The sequence below is a fragment of the Tachyglossus aculeatus genome, chromosome X3 (assembly GCF_015852505.1).
Source record: "Tachyglossus aculeatus isolate mTacAcu1 chromosome X3, mTacAcu1.pri, whole genome shotgun sequence".
NCBI lineage: Eukaryota > Metazoa > Chordata > Mammalia > Monotremata > Tachyglossidae > Tachyglossus > Tachyglossus aculeatus.
Window position 1 is genome coordinate 26,232,719 of NC_052099.1, and position 14,043 is coordinate 26,246,761.

General features: G+C 42.0%; 1 non-coding gene across 1 annotated transcript; it reads right to left on the bottom strand.

The window, feature by feature from the left end:
- Positions 1–9,918: 9,918 nt before the first annotated feature.
- Positions 9,919–10,056, bottom strand: LOC119948973. Its single transcript, XR_005457072.1, has one exon. It is a non-coding gene; the product is annotated as a small nucleolar RNA SNORA7 (small nucleolar RNA).
- Positions 10,057–14,043: the final 3,987 nt, after the last annotated feature.

The following is a 14,043-nucleotide window of genomic DNA, read 5'->3' on the forward strand; positions in this document are numbered from 1 at the left end:
TATATGACTGTTCTTGCAGATACGTATGTAAAAATGTAATAGCTGTCAGTCAATGGGTTCATTTTTACCTTGAAATATAATAATAATAATACTTGTGGTAGTTGTTGAGTGCTTACTCTATGCAAAACACTACACTAAGCACTGGGGTAGATACAAGATCAGGTCCCATACGGGGCTTACATTCCACGTGCGAGAGAGCCCAGGTATTGAATCCCCATTTTGCAGATGCACTGAAGCACCGAGAAGTGAAGTGGCTTGCCCAAGGTCACTCAGCAAGGTAGGTGGCAGTGTCAGAATGTTTATATTCAAAGATATTTTCATAGTAGTAGAGCCCGACCACCGCAATCTATAAAATAAAACTTTCAGAATCTGTGCAGGTTATTATTCAGTGTCACTTTGGTGCGTTTTTGCAAAAATGCTGCCAGGCACAAGATTTAACATTTTCACTCTTCCCTGTCCTTCTCCTTTAATCTTTGTATATTCCTGCAAATGAACTACTACCATAACTTCATGTATTATTTCTTAAGCAATAAAACTCAAATGAATATTTAATACCATTCTTATGGAATCCTGATTTCAGGGTATTTGTGGGTTTTGTGATTTGATATCATTAACAATGGAGCAGATAGCACCAGGTATTTCTGAGAAAAGAGCTCCTTCCCTGTTCAAAGTTTGCAACGTTTGAAAGGTCATTACTAGGGCGCTTTGAAAAATTACTGGGGAAATGGGAGTTGGTTCTAGCAGCCATCAAAAGAGTGGGAGAAGGTTAATGGCTTAACTGTTTCCAGCATTTTCACAACCCCACAGAAGGATATTGATTTCTCTAGCTCTTGCTGGAGAGGTTTTTAAGTAAAAAAGCAATGACTCAGCTAGCCGAGTTGGTAAGTTGGTAAAAAAAAAATTCAGGATGCATTGCTATAATGCGGGAATTAGTTCTCGTTCTTATGGGTCTGTGGGTCTGGGTAAAAAAAAAAATGAGTTGAAGGTGATTTTGGTAGAAATATGGTTCTCGAGCAGTTCCATCAGCACTGTTTATAAGCCACGCTCGATAGCAAGTGGCAAGACGAGAACACAAACCATGAAGTTCTGGAATGTAGTCTCCTAGCACCAAAGCTAGACTCATTTTTAACAGTTAAGGAGGGTGAAATCTGAGAAGGAGTGACAACAGTATACCCAAACAACTGCTGTATGGAGAGCTAAAATTGTGAAACAAAGCCAGGAAAGCAGAGGAAATGTTTATAGAACATGTAAAAGGAGCCTCAGACAGTGCTTTATTCCCGCCGAAAAATGGGAGTCAACTGCTGAGAATAGACCAGCATGAAATACATAGCTAGAAAGGAGTGACTCAGGGCAGAAGTTTTTTAAAAAAAGGAAAATAATGTTAAAGGCTCCAAACATTGAACGACGCAACAAGACAGACATTTTGTTTGTACAATAGGCATGGAGAGTGCTCCTGCATTGGCTTTTTCAGTCACTCAGATGTGAAATCCACCATCCCGGTGCAGGGATCTGGGCAGAAATAATCTATGGCTTGATGGATGTATGTATCGCATGCCCCACCTCCCCTTCCCCTTTAACACACCTCATTTTTAGAAACAGGGACACCTGTGGAAGCGTAAGAGACAGTGGAACTGGGAGTGGAAATTTTAAAACAAGCTTCGGAGTTTAGTCTAAAGAAGCAGTTTCAGTCCAGGTTAATTGATGGTTTTTGAAATGCAAACCAAATTGGGGGATGAAGCAGGTGGAAAGCTGAAGTGGAGAAGTAGCATGGCCTAGTGGAAGGCACATGGGCTGGGGAGTAAGAAGGACCTGGGTTCTAATCCTGCCACCACTCCGGTGCGTGACCTTGGATAAATCACTTCACTTCTCTGTGTCTCAGTCACCTCATCTGTAAAATGGGGATTAAAACTGTGAGCTCCATGTGGAACATGGACTGTCCAACCTGATTAGCTTGTATCTATCCCAATTCTCAGTACAGTGCCCGGCACAGAGTAAGCTCTTTAACATAAAAGTGCTTTAACATAAAAACATGGAGAAGCAGCGTGACTCAGTGGAAAGAGCCCGGGCTTTGGAGTCAGAGGTCATGGGTTCAAATCCCAGCTCCACCAACTGTCAGCTGTGTGACTATGGGCAAGTCACTTAACTTCTCTGTGCCTCAGTTACCTCATCTGTAAAATGGGGATTAAAACTGTAAGCCCCACCGTGGGACAACCTGATCACCTTGTATGCCCCCAGGACTTAGAACAGAAACGCTTAACAAATACCATCATTATTATTATTTTATAAAAACATAAAAATCCCAGCAGAAATGGCCCTGTTGGGGAGGTTCCAGGATGTTCAGCTTTTTGATCCATTTTGTTGTCCTGTATCTCCTAAATGTCTTTTTTGTATTAAACACAAACACACACACACACACACATTTGACATAAAAGAAGTGATGTGGTCCTCACCCACAGGAAGTTTACACTCTAAAGGTGGGGGGTGGGGGGAATGAACATTGAAAAGTGGATAAGGGCACAGCAGTGTGTCCCACTGAGAGATCAAAAATACCGTGCCCTGAGGTCACAGACTGCTCCCTAACCTCAATCAACTTGCAATGTGCTGCTGATTGCAGGAGGAGCAATGGAAGACTGTGGATGGTTCTGTCTAAAACATCACTACTACTGGAAAAACAACTCAAGCGTATATCCTGGGGGCTGGGATACCTTTTCCCCACCCCTAAAAGTCCAACAATAGTCGGTGGGCCCAGGATACTGGTCACAATGATCACTGATAGAACAGTGGTATCATTTGGTGACACTCTTGCTCTTCAAGCAATACTAGCACAAATATGGAAGAAATTATAAAAATACGTTAAAAATTTTCCTGCCTCACAGAATCCTTGACTCAAGCTCCTGGAACTTCAATTTTGCTGAAGTGATCTTTTCAGCCACACTCATCCATAGGATCTCACTTTGCAGGGGGCTCATCTTTGAACACGAAAAAAATGATATATGACTGTTGGAACAGAAGGTGGCTACAGAAGAGGGATTGTTCAGGCAGTTTGGCTTGAATTTTTATTTAGCCTTATGGACCATATATCGTTCACACTTTAAAACAGATAATCGTGTCATACTTGGGATGATGTGAGATAATTATTGTAATTTTAGGTGAAACTTTAGTCACAAAATAATAATGGAAAAGGTTTGGAAAACACTTTTATATTCAAATACCCTTCCTTTACTCTCTCATTTGATTCACGATTTTGTTTTTCAACTGCTATGGGGCTTCATTTATAGTCACCCTAATATGCTTCCAATAAAGTAATGTTTCTCTCCAAATTCCAAAGCACCTATAACTTTATTAAAGCCATTTTTCCAATATGCATATGATTTTAACCTTGTTAGCACTGCCTTCTTGCCCTGTTTATTTTCTCTTGTTAAGAAGGCAAGGATTCTTTTCCTTTGAGTTCAAAAACGTTTTTCTCAACCAGAGCATTAGAGACAAAAAGAAAATTGCTAGGAATTGGGAAACATCACCCAGGAATTCAACGGCTGTATTTTGTTGTTGTTAGGCTTTTTTTTTAAATAAAAAAACAAAAGCCAAACAAAAAAACCAAAAACACAAAAAACAAAGAACGAGGGTAGAAATCCCATTGTTCCAGACACAGGGGAAGATGTATTTTCCAGTACCGGCTGGTAGGTTCACTGAATCATGTTTTGGACATGTAGAAACCTTAAGAAATAAGGTGATAGACTTAGGGATGAAAACGAACTCACAAATAGGCACAGGGGGACCAGCCATGGACTGTCTCTGTATGTTGCCAACTTGTACTTCCCAAGTGCTTAGTACAGTGCTCTGCACACAGTAAGCGCTCAATAAATACGATTGATGAAAACCCCAGAGAAAGATGGATAGATGGGGCCTGAGTGAGGGGCAAGCCGATTCAGCAATATGGTCATGCGGCTTCAAACAAAGCATGACACTGGGAGGCAGAAATGGGAACTGGGAATTCTCGTTACATTTTCTTCCAATTAGAGCCTTTACTAGATCCATAACTAGAGAGAGTTGAAAACCTCAGACTGCTCAGAGGAACATGACAGATTATTAGAGTTTAGAAATTAGTTTTACGCAGAAGGACCACGCGAAGAGGAATGATCTATTCTGGCAAATACCGATTGAATAGCCTCCCCTAGTAATTCATTACAAATACAAAAAAAAATTACTTTCAAAGAAAAATTTTCCTTCTACCTAATCAAAATACCTTCTCCAGCAGGCCTAGTCTATTCACCCTGCACTATCCCCAGAGGAGAAGAAAGTAGCATGGCCTAAAGGGAAGAACATGGGTTTGGGAGTCAGGGGACTGGGTTCTATTCTCAGCCCCGCCACATACCTGCTGCATGCAAGTGAGCAAGCAACTTAACTTCTCTGTGCCTCAGTTTTCTTATCTGTAAAATGGGAATTTAACACTTGTTTTCCCTCTCCCTAGATCTTGAGCCTTATGTGGGACAGGAACTATTTCTGACCTGAATATCTTGTATTTACCCCAGGGTCTTAGTAACCTGGGGTACAGTGCTTGGCACAGCCTTTTCTGGCCTTTATCTTCCCACACAAAAGAGCCATGATATTTTTAGCCTATCTGCAGATATCTGTGACTTCTGCCATTCTAATATGCCCTGCATAGAGGGCAGCAGCTACTTATTATTACTTGTTTTGATGTGTATATACCTATAATTCTATTTATTTATATTGATGCTCATTTACTTGTTTTGATGTCTGTCTCCCCCTTTCTAGACTCTAAGCCCGGTGTGGGCAGGGATTGTCTCTCTTTGTTGCTATATTGTACTTTCCAAGTGCTTAGTACAATGCTTTGCACACAGTAAGTGCTCAATAAATACGATTGAATGAATTGAATGAATGAATCTAGAAACGGGAAGCAGCGTGGCCTAGTGAAGAGAGCACAGGCCTGGGGGTCAGAGGCCCTGGCTTCTAATCCCGGCTCAAACACTTGCCTCTTGTGAGACCTTGGGCAAGTCATTTACCATCTCTGTGCCTCAGTTTCCTCAACTGTAAAATGGGGATTTAACACTTGTTCTCCTCCCCTCCATAGAGAGTGATCCTCATAAGGGACAAGGACAACATCCAACTTGATTAACTTATCTACCCCAGTGCTTAGAACAGTGCTGGACACATAGTATGTGTTTAAAAACCATTATTATTATTTTTAACATAGGCTCTGGAAAAATTGCTGGCAGCGATCATTGGTTGTCTTTACATCTTGGGTAGTTCTGCTAGGGTTTTCCACTTCAGCCACCACAAGTACTGGCTTTAGAGTGGAGGGTCAGGAGAGCAAGGACCCAAGTTCAGGGATTGCAGTGCAAGGATGGCATCCCCTGATTTCATGATGTGTTGGTACTACCTTTTGTTTACTCTTCTTCTTCCTCCTCCTGTCACTATCAATCAGTGGTATTTATGGAGCACTTACTGTGTGCAGATCTGTGTACTAAACACTTGGTTGGTAGATGAAATCCCTGCCCATAAGGAGTTTCCAGTCTACAGGGGGAGAGGGACATTAAACTGAATTATGGATTTTCTTTTAAATGGTGTTTGTTAAGCACTATGGGCCGGACACTGTACTAAGCTTTGGAGATAATCAGGTTGGACACAGAGCTCACGGTCTTAATTCCCATTTTACGGATGCAGTAACTGAGGCTTACTTCAGAGAATTTAAGTGGCATACCCAAGCTCACGCAGCTGACAAGTGGCAGAGCAGGGATTAGAACCCAGGTCCTACTGACTGTGCTCTATCCACTAAACTCCACTGTACATAAGTGTCATGGAGCTGGAGGAGGGGTGAATATCAAGTGCTTAGAGAGCTCAGATCCAAGTGCAAATTATTTTTGTCTATCTGTGTGATAACATCATGCACATTGCCTATGACAACATTGGAGTCTCCAGCCCAGCTTAAGTAGCTAGAGCCCACAGAGGTCCCTCCCCTTGGCCTGGTGCCCATTAGCACTCTGAGCCCTGGCATTAATCCACCAAAGTTCAGACTGCTGCTAGATGTATAGTACAGAATACTCGTCCTGTACTACTGAGAAGCAGCGTGGCTCAGCGGAAAGAGGATGGGCTTGGGAGTCAGAGGTAATGGGTTCTAATCCCGGCTCCACCGCTTGTCAGCTGTGTAACTCTGGGCAAGTCACTTAACTTCTCTGTGCCCCAGTTACCTCATCTGTAAAAAACGGGGATTGACTGTGAGCCCCACATGGGACAACCTGATCATCTTGTATCTCCCCAGCACTTAGAACAGTGCTTTGCACATAGTAAGTGCTTAACAAATGCCATTATTATTATTATTCATGTTGGAACCCCCCCTCCAAAAAAACCCTCAATCTAAACTGTACCATTTTTCTTCACTCTACCTACACATAAACGTGACTTACTGAAAGCTGGCATATTAAGAGGCCTTTGAAATATGAAAACCCTGAAAAAATAGTATTTTCATATGTACAAATCAACAAATTGGCATTTTGAAAAATACGAGAGACTAAGTGCTTAATCTGTAAAGCTAAAAAGGATGGAAAATTAGAGAGAACTTTCAAGGTGAATAGAATGAAAGAAAAAGGCAGGCTGAACTTGATAGGATGTAATTGATGATGGCCATCAAGTACAACATTTGGCTATCCTCTGTCATTTAGCCCAAAGTACATATCTCAAATTCTACGTTCATGATTCGGTTTGGTGGGGGAATCAGTCCTCTGCTGATTACGTGGTTTTCCAGTTGCTAAATTCTAGATGATGAGACTCACAGGAAGTAAATTGCAAAGCCTAGTTCCAGGATACTTTTAACTTCCAAATGACCTCAACCAAGTCATTTAAAAGGAAACTTTTTCCTCAGTTTTCTCAACTGGAAATTAGGAATTTATGTTCCTATTTCATTTGAGACACATTTTAGTACCCAGTGAAGCATAGAAAATGGCTAAATACTTTCAAATTAAAATTCCTGAACAATTTGGATGACAGAAACTCTCAAACAACATTATTCATTAAGAACTTGTGTGCACAGAGTATTGCACTAAGTACCTGGGAGAATTTGATGGAGGTAAAAAGCATAGCCCCTGACCTTAAAGACATCGCTGTACAGTGGGGCATATTAGGCAGAAAAATTATTTTCAAAAATTGGAAGCTAGAGGAGGAACTAATAGGCTATCCCAAGGGTATGAGAAATTAATAAGGAGCATCTGTAGACAATGTATTCACACGTGCTCAGGATACATGTAGAAACACTAAGGGGACATTCCAAATAAGCATCTTCATTACAATTCAATACCAAGGGCATTAAAGGTTTGTAGCTAAGGGTCTTTGAGTACAAGGACCCTTCTCCAAACAGGGAACCAGTTAAAACAAAAATAGGTGAGACAACGAAATACAGATGATGTACTCAAGTCTTCACATTATGTTAAAAGCCAGAAGGTCTCATGCTTCAAAAGCACTAGAACAATCCAAAGGCCAGTGGATTGCTTTAATCAAAAAGGAGTTTGGGATGAACCAAAACATATTCAAGGATTCATGTGACAGAAGTGTGCCCAGAATACCTGACAATACTGACTACTTTAAAGTCTGCTAAGACACCTGTGCATTCAGTTATGCAACCTCTAACCTCAAATAAAATTAAAATCCAAAGATAGCAACAATTTTATGAAACATTTAACATCAATGATCTTCACTTTCATACAATCAACGGAACAAGGAAGCAGACTGAAATTTCACCTAGAGGAGTGAGTGCATATAAGTGGACACAGGAAAATAATGTCTTTCTGGGGAAAGAGAGAATCCTAATTTTGGAAACTACTTGTGAACAGAAAAAAGCACGGACCCACTTGATAATTTCAAACTGCGAAAAGTGATTTTATACAATTATGAAGAACACTTCCAACAATTTCTTTTCTGCAGCTTACATTAGCTCTATCTCTTCCTATCTTCAGAGCTCTTTTAAAGTCCTCTTCTTTCACAAAATTTTCCCAGATTAATCCTGGTGTCATCGTAACTCCTAGAATTCTAGCTATCCAATAGTCCTTAATCAGTCCTATTTATTGAGCATCTGCTATGTGCAGAGGACTGTACTAAATGCTTGTCAGAGTACTTTCCGTGCCAACAAGGACCTCACAATCTAATTTAGGTCTATGTAAATTATGTGAATATGTTTCTTGGATTTCTATTTTTGAACTTTTCTAGTACTATTTAACTTAAACAAAAAGATATAACGTATGATATGAACAAAGTGCTCAGTAAATCCTATTGATTGATAGGCCTCCTGGCCTATTAGGCTGCAGTATCTTCTAGGATTGGGTCTGTGTGGTTTCCTAACTCCCAAAAGGAGTCCAGTTCTGGATATGGCATACACACACGTAGATAAAGAATTGGTCACTGCAGCCAGAAGATTTTACCTCAAGGACTAGGTAGCAATTTCAGTTGTACAACTTTCCTTATCACTGAACCTTGGATATATCATAGGTACCACATCCACATTCTAGAAGAGTTCCATCAAATGGAAAGACAGGATTAATAATAATAATAATAATAATGGTATTTGTTAAGCGCTTACTATGTGCAAAGTACCGTTCTAAGCGCTGGGGGGATACAAGGTAATCAGGTTGTCCCACGTGGGACTCGCAGTCTTCATCCCCATTTTATAGATGAGGTAACTGAGGCACAGAGAAGTTAAGTGACCTGCCCAAAGTCACACAGCTGACAATTGGCAGAGCTGGGATTTGAACCCATGACCTCTGACTCCTAAACCCATGCTCTTTCCATTGAGCCATGCTGCTTCCATAGACTTCCATGATACCTCTAAGCCATAAGCTTCTCAGAAGTGAAATACTGACTTTTCTTTTTTTTGCTTGCAATTTGATAAGAATCCTGACTCTGACAGTAATATAGATGGCATTCTGTCTTCCAAGAGAAAGCTGTGTTCTGAAACCTAGATTTATTCCCTTGAGCTGTGTAGAAACTGAATGACAGTAACAGTGTTAGAACAGGAACATTTTCCCTTTTAAATTGTTGAGGTTGATGCACACTTCGACAATAATAGAAACTGTACTACTCTCTTGCATGGAGCAGCTAATATGGAATTACATAAAAAAAGGACATGTCTAGTTTGGTCGTACTATCTGACTTGTCAGAAACTATAGGAGAAATTAACCTTGAAAGTCTTTATAATTCTGCTGTAGATCTTGTCTTGTCTTGTCTTATGCTGTTGACTCGCCTCCTACCCATAGCGACTCCACGGACACATCTCTCCTAGCACATCCCAGCTCCATCTGCAATTGTCCGCTCCTCTGCCGCTAATCTCCTCACCGTACCTCGTTCTCGCCTGTCCCGCCATCGACCCCCGGCCCACGTCATCCCCCGGGCCTGGAATGCCCTCCCTCTGCCCCTCCACCAAGCTAGCTCTCTTCCTCCCTTCAAGGCCCTACTGAGAGCTCACCTCCTCCAGGAGGCCTTCCCAGACTGAGCCCCTTCCTTCCTCTCCCCCTCATCCCCCCTCTCCATCCCCCCCATCTTACGTCCTTCCCTTCCCCACAGCACCTGTATATATGTATATATGTTTGTACATATTTATTACTCTATTTATTTTACTTGTACATATCTATTCTATTTTATTTTGTAGTATGTTTGGTTTTGTCTCCCCCTTTTAGACTGTGAACCCACTGTTGGGTAGGGACTGTCTCTATATGTTGCCAATTTGTACTTCCCAAGCGCTTAGTACAGTGCTCTGCACACAGTAAGCGCTCAATAAATACGATTGATGATGATATCCACAGAGTTTTATGCTGAAAATATGGAAGTGGTTTACCATTGCCTTTTTCTGTGCAGTAAACTTGAGTTTCCCCCTCGACTATCTCCCACGCTCCTGCTGCCCAGAAAAGGTGAGTTTTGACTTGTAGCAGACTGCCTTCCATTTACTTGCCACTGGCCAAGCTAGGAATGGAATGGATAGGCCTCTGCTTGACTCTCCCTCTCATAGCCGAGACTGGTAGAGGACTGGAAACTCTGCAGATGCTATCCCGAGAGGGAGACGTCAACCTTAAGACTGGAAGGCCTTCTCAGACTGAGCCCCCTTTTTCCTCTCCTCCTCCCCTCCCCATTGCCTTCTCACACTGTGAGAAGCAGCGTGGCTCAGTGGAAAGAGCACGGGCTTTGGATTCCGAGGTCATGGGTTCAAATCCTGGCTCTGCCACTTGTCAGCTTTGTGACTTTGGGCAAGGCACTTCACTTCCCTGTGCCACAGTTACCTCATCTGTAAAATGGGGATGAAGACTGTGAGCCCCCCGTGGGACAACCTGATCACCTTGTAACCTCCCCAGTGCTTAGAACAGTGCTTTGCACATAGTAAGCACTTAATAAATGCCATCATTATTATTATTATCATTTATCACCCCCCCGCCCTACCCCCTTTCCCTCCCCACAGACATTTATGTATATTTGTACATATTTATTATTTTATTTATTTTACTTGTCCATATTTACTACTCTATTCATTTTATTAATGATGTGCATATAGCTACATAGCTATAATTCTATTTATTCTGACAGTTTTGACACCTGTCTACTTTTTTTGTTTTATTGTCTGTCTCCCCCTTCTAGACTGTGAGTCCGTTGTTGGGTAGGGACCATCTCTATATGTTGCTGACTTGTACTTCCCAAGACCTTAGTACAGTGCTCTGCACACAGTAAACGCTCAATAAATATGATTGAATTAATGAATGAACCTACTCCAATCCAGTCCACACCCTCCACTCCTCCAATTCACCTGCACACACTGCACCTTGATCTCCTCTACCTCACTAAGATCTCTTGCCCACATCCTGCCTCCAGCTTGAAACAACCTCCCTCTTCATATCTGATAGATAATTTCTCTCCCCATCTTCCAAGCCTTATTGAAGGCACATTTCTTCCAAGAGGCCTTCTCCGACTTAAGTCCTCATTTCCTTTTCTTCCACTCCCTCCTGCATCACCCTGATTTGCTGCCTTTATTCACACCCCCCACCCTCAGCCCTACAGCAATTTTGTGACTATCTGTAATTTATTTATATTAATGTCTGTCTTCCCCTCTAAGCTCACTGTGGGCAGGGAATGTGTCTGTTAGATTGTACTCTCTCAAGCACTTAGTACAGTACTCTGCACACAGTAAGTACCCAATAGGATTGATTTTTTTTAAAAGACTTTTCGACGGAGTTGTGACCTTAGTGAAGTTTTTGAATGTGGGGAGAGCGATGGTCTGCAGTACATGGAGTGGGGAGGAAAAGGGAAAAGAGTTACAGATCAGAAGGATGACACCAGAAAAGGATTGGTGGCAAAATAGATGAGAATGTGGCACAGTGAGCAAACAGGACTAGAGGAGTGAAGAAGTATGTGGGCTGGACTGTAGTAGGAAATTGTTGAGGTAAGGTAGGAGGGAGTGAGCTGATTGAGTGCTTTAAAACCAAAAAGCAAGGAGTTTCTGTTTGTTGCAAAGATGGCTCCGCAACCACTGGAGGTTCTTAAGAAGTTGGGAGATGCGGACTGAACATTTTTTAGGAGAAACGATCTGGGTAGCAGAGCATAGTAAGGACTGGAGAGGGGAAAGGCAGGGAGGTCAGCAAGGAGGCAGATGCAGTAGTCAAGGTGGGATGGAATAATAAATCAATCATATTTATTGAGCGCTTACTGTGTGCAGAGCACTGTACTAAGTGCTTGGGAAGTACAAGTTGGCAACATATAGAGACAGTCCCTACCCAACAGTGGGCTCACAGTCTAAAAGTCTAAAAGTGCTTATATCAGTGTACCAGCAGTTTGGATGGAGAGGAAAGGATGGATTTTAGCAATATTGTTTAGGTAGAACCAACAGGACTTGGTGATGGACTGAAAAAGTGGGCTGTACGAGAGAGTTGTGTGATTGGAGAACTGGGTGTAACAAAGATCTGAACCAGCCATGGTAATAAAAATAACTTGATAGATAAAAAAGAATCTTAATGGGTCAAGTGAAATAATAAAATAATTATGGCATTTTTTAAGTGCTTACTATGTGCTAAGCACTGTTCTAAGCACTAGGGGGATATAAGGTAATCAGGTCATCCCACGTGGGGCTCACAGTCTTAATCCCCATTTTACAGATGAGGGAACTGAGGCACAGAGAAGTGAAGTGACTTGCCCAAAGTCACACAGCTGACAAGTGGCCGAGTCAGGATTAGAACCCAAGACCTCTGACTCCCAAGCCCGGCCTCTTTCCATTGAGCCATGCTGCTACTCTGAGCCACGCTGCTTCTCAGTGAAAGAGAAATAGACCATCAAGGGTGAACAAGTAGTGGATCCTATGCTTTTTCCAAAGGTCCTTTTTTCCTCTCCAGTCTTTCTTTCTCAAGTATGCAAAATAAAAGCCAATGACTTTTACCTGTACAAAACGCAGAGCATGATTCCATTTCACTTATGTTGAACTGAATTTATAAGAGGTAATGAAATGGTGATGCTTTCTCCTCCCCACAGCCATTTGAAGGGGGTGGATTTCCATTTCTGAATTGACTGGATTCTGGTTTCCAGGAGAATGGAAAGGGATTTGATAGGCATTCTCAAAACATAATTTTCTTTATGAATAGAGTGGAATCTTTATAGAAAAATAATTATCATAAGAGTTATTATGGTTAATAACAATGGGCCTTGGGAAGAGTAAGTGAAAAAAATCCTCTAGCTATCTTTACTAATTATCAGCCAGGCCTAAACTAGAACAGCATCCAATTTTAGACTTCATGACAACTTTTGACAAACCAAGAGAAATTTGTCTAAATTGTGGGTAATTCAAAAGAACTCCTTGAATATTTGATGCCAGCTTTAAAGTATTTTTTCAAGAGCAAATAACCTGACTCTGGACCTAGACTATTTTTCCTCATCCCAGAGGGTTGCAATTAAAGTTTTTTTTCTGTCTGTCTTGACTCAGGCTTTGTATTGAGCCTGGGAACTCACAAAAGGGATGGATATTACGCTGTGGGCTTCAGAAGTCTGTGTAAAATAATTAATATGAGGTGATTTCTGATGCATTTCTCTTACCGATCCAATCACTCTGCACTCCAACTGTGTGCACTCCAACTGTGTGCACTGCAGGTTGTCTGGCAGGGCTAAAGAAAACAGAGGAACATAGGAGTTAGCGTGCCAGGATAGAAGATTGGGAGCAGAAAGTCAGCAAAGGAGAATTGGAAAGATGGAGAATATCTTGGGGAGACTGAAGGGCTCCCTGTGCCTCAGCTGCCCTCGAGCTCTGGTTCTGTGCATCCTGATTTCTGTGTGCTTGCCTACTCTCCTGACTGCATCCCTCAAGCATGTGGCGGAGAATTGGAATACTCCCCTCATTCACTTCATGGGTTTATCCCACAGCAGTCTGTATTCCTCAGACTGTCGGCTTGTTGTGGGCAGGGAACGAGACTACCAACTCTGTTGTACTATACTCTCCCAAGCATTTAGTACAGCCCTGCACCTAGTAAGTGCTCAAAGTACAATTGAGGGTGGGCCCCATACCCCTAAAAGTATTCCCTCCAACCCTGGTCCCTCTCAGGGCATTCCTCTTCTCTACTGCCCGGACTTTTCCTTGGAAGGAGAGGTGGGGCACCCTCATTCTTACTGGCAATGCCCCAACCCAAGGAAGCAACACTTCCTTCCCCCCGACCCCACAAGCTAATTCTCAAAGATCATCTTGACGAAAGCTGAGAAATACAATCAATCGTGTTTACTGAGCACTCACTTTGTATGGAGCACTGCACTAAGCACTTGGGAGGGTATAATATAATGGAGCTGGTGGACACATTCCCTGCCCACAGTGATCTTACAGTCTAGAAGTGGAGAGAGACACTATTATAAATTATGGATTGTACATAAGTGCTGTGGGGCTGAGGGAGAGGTGAGTAAGGGGAGCAAATCAGGGTGACATAGAAGGGAATAGAAGATGAGGAAATGAGGGCTTAGTCAAGGAAAGCCTCTTGAAGGAGATGTGTTTTAAATAAGGCTTTGAAGGTGGGGAGAGTAATCATCTGTCAG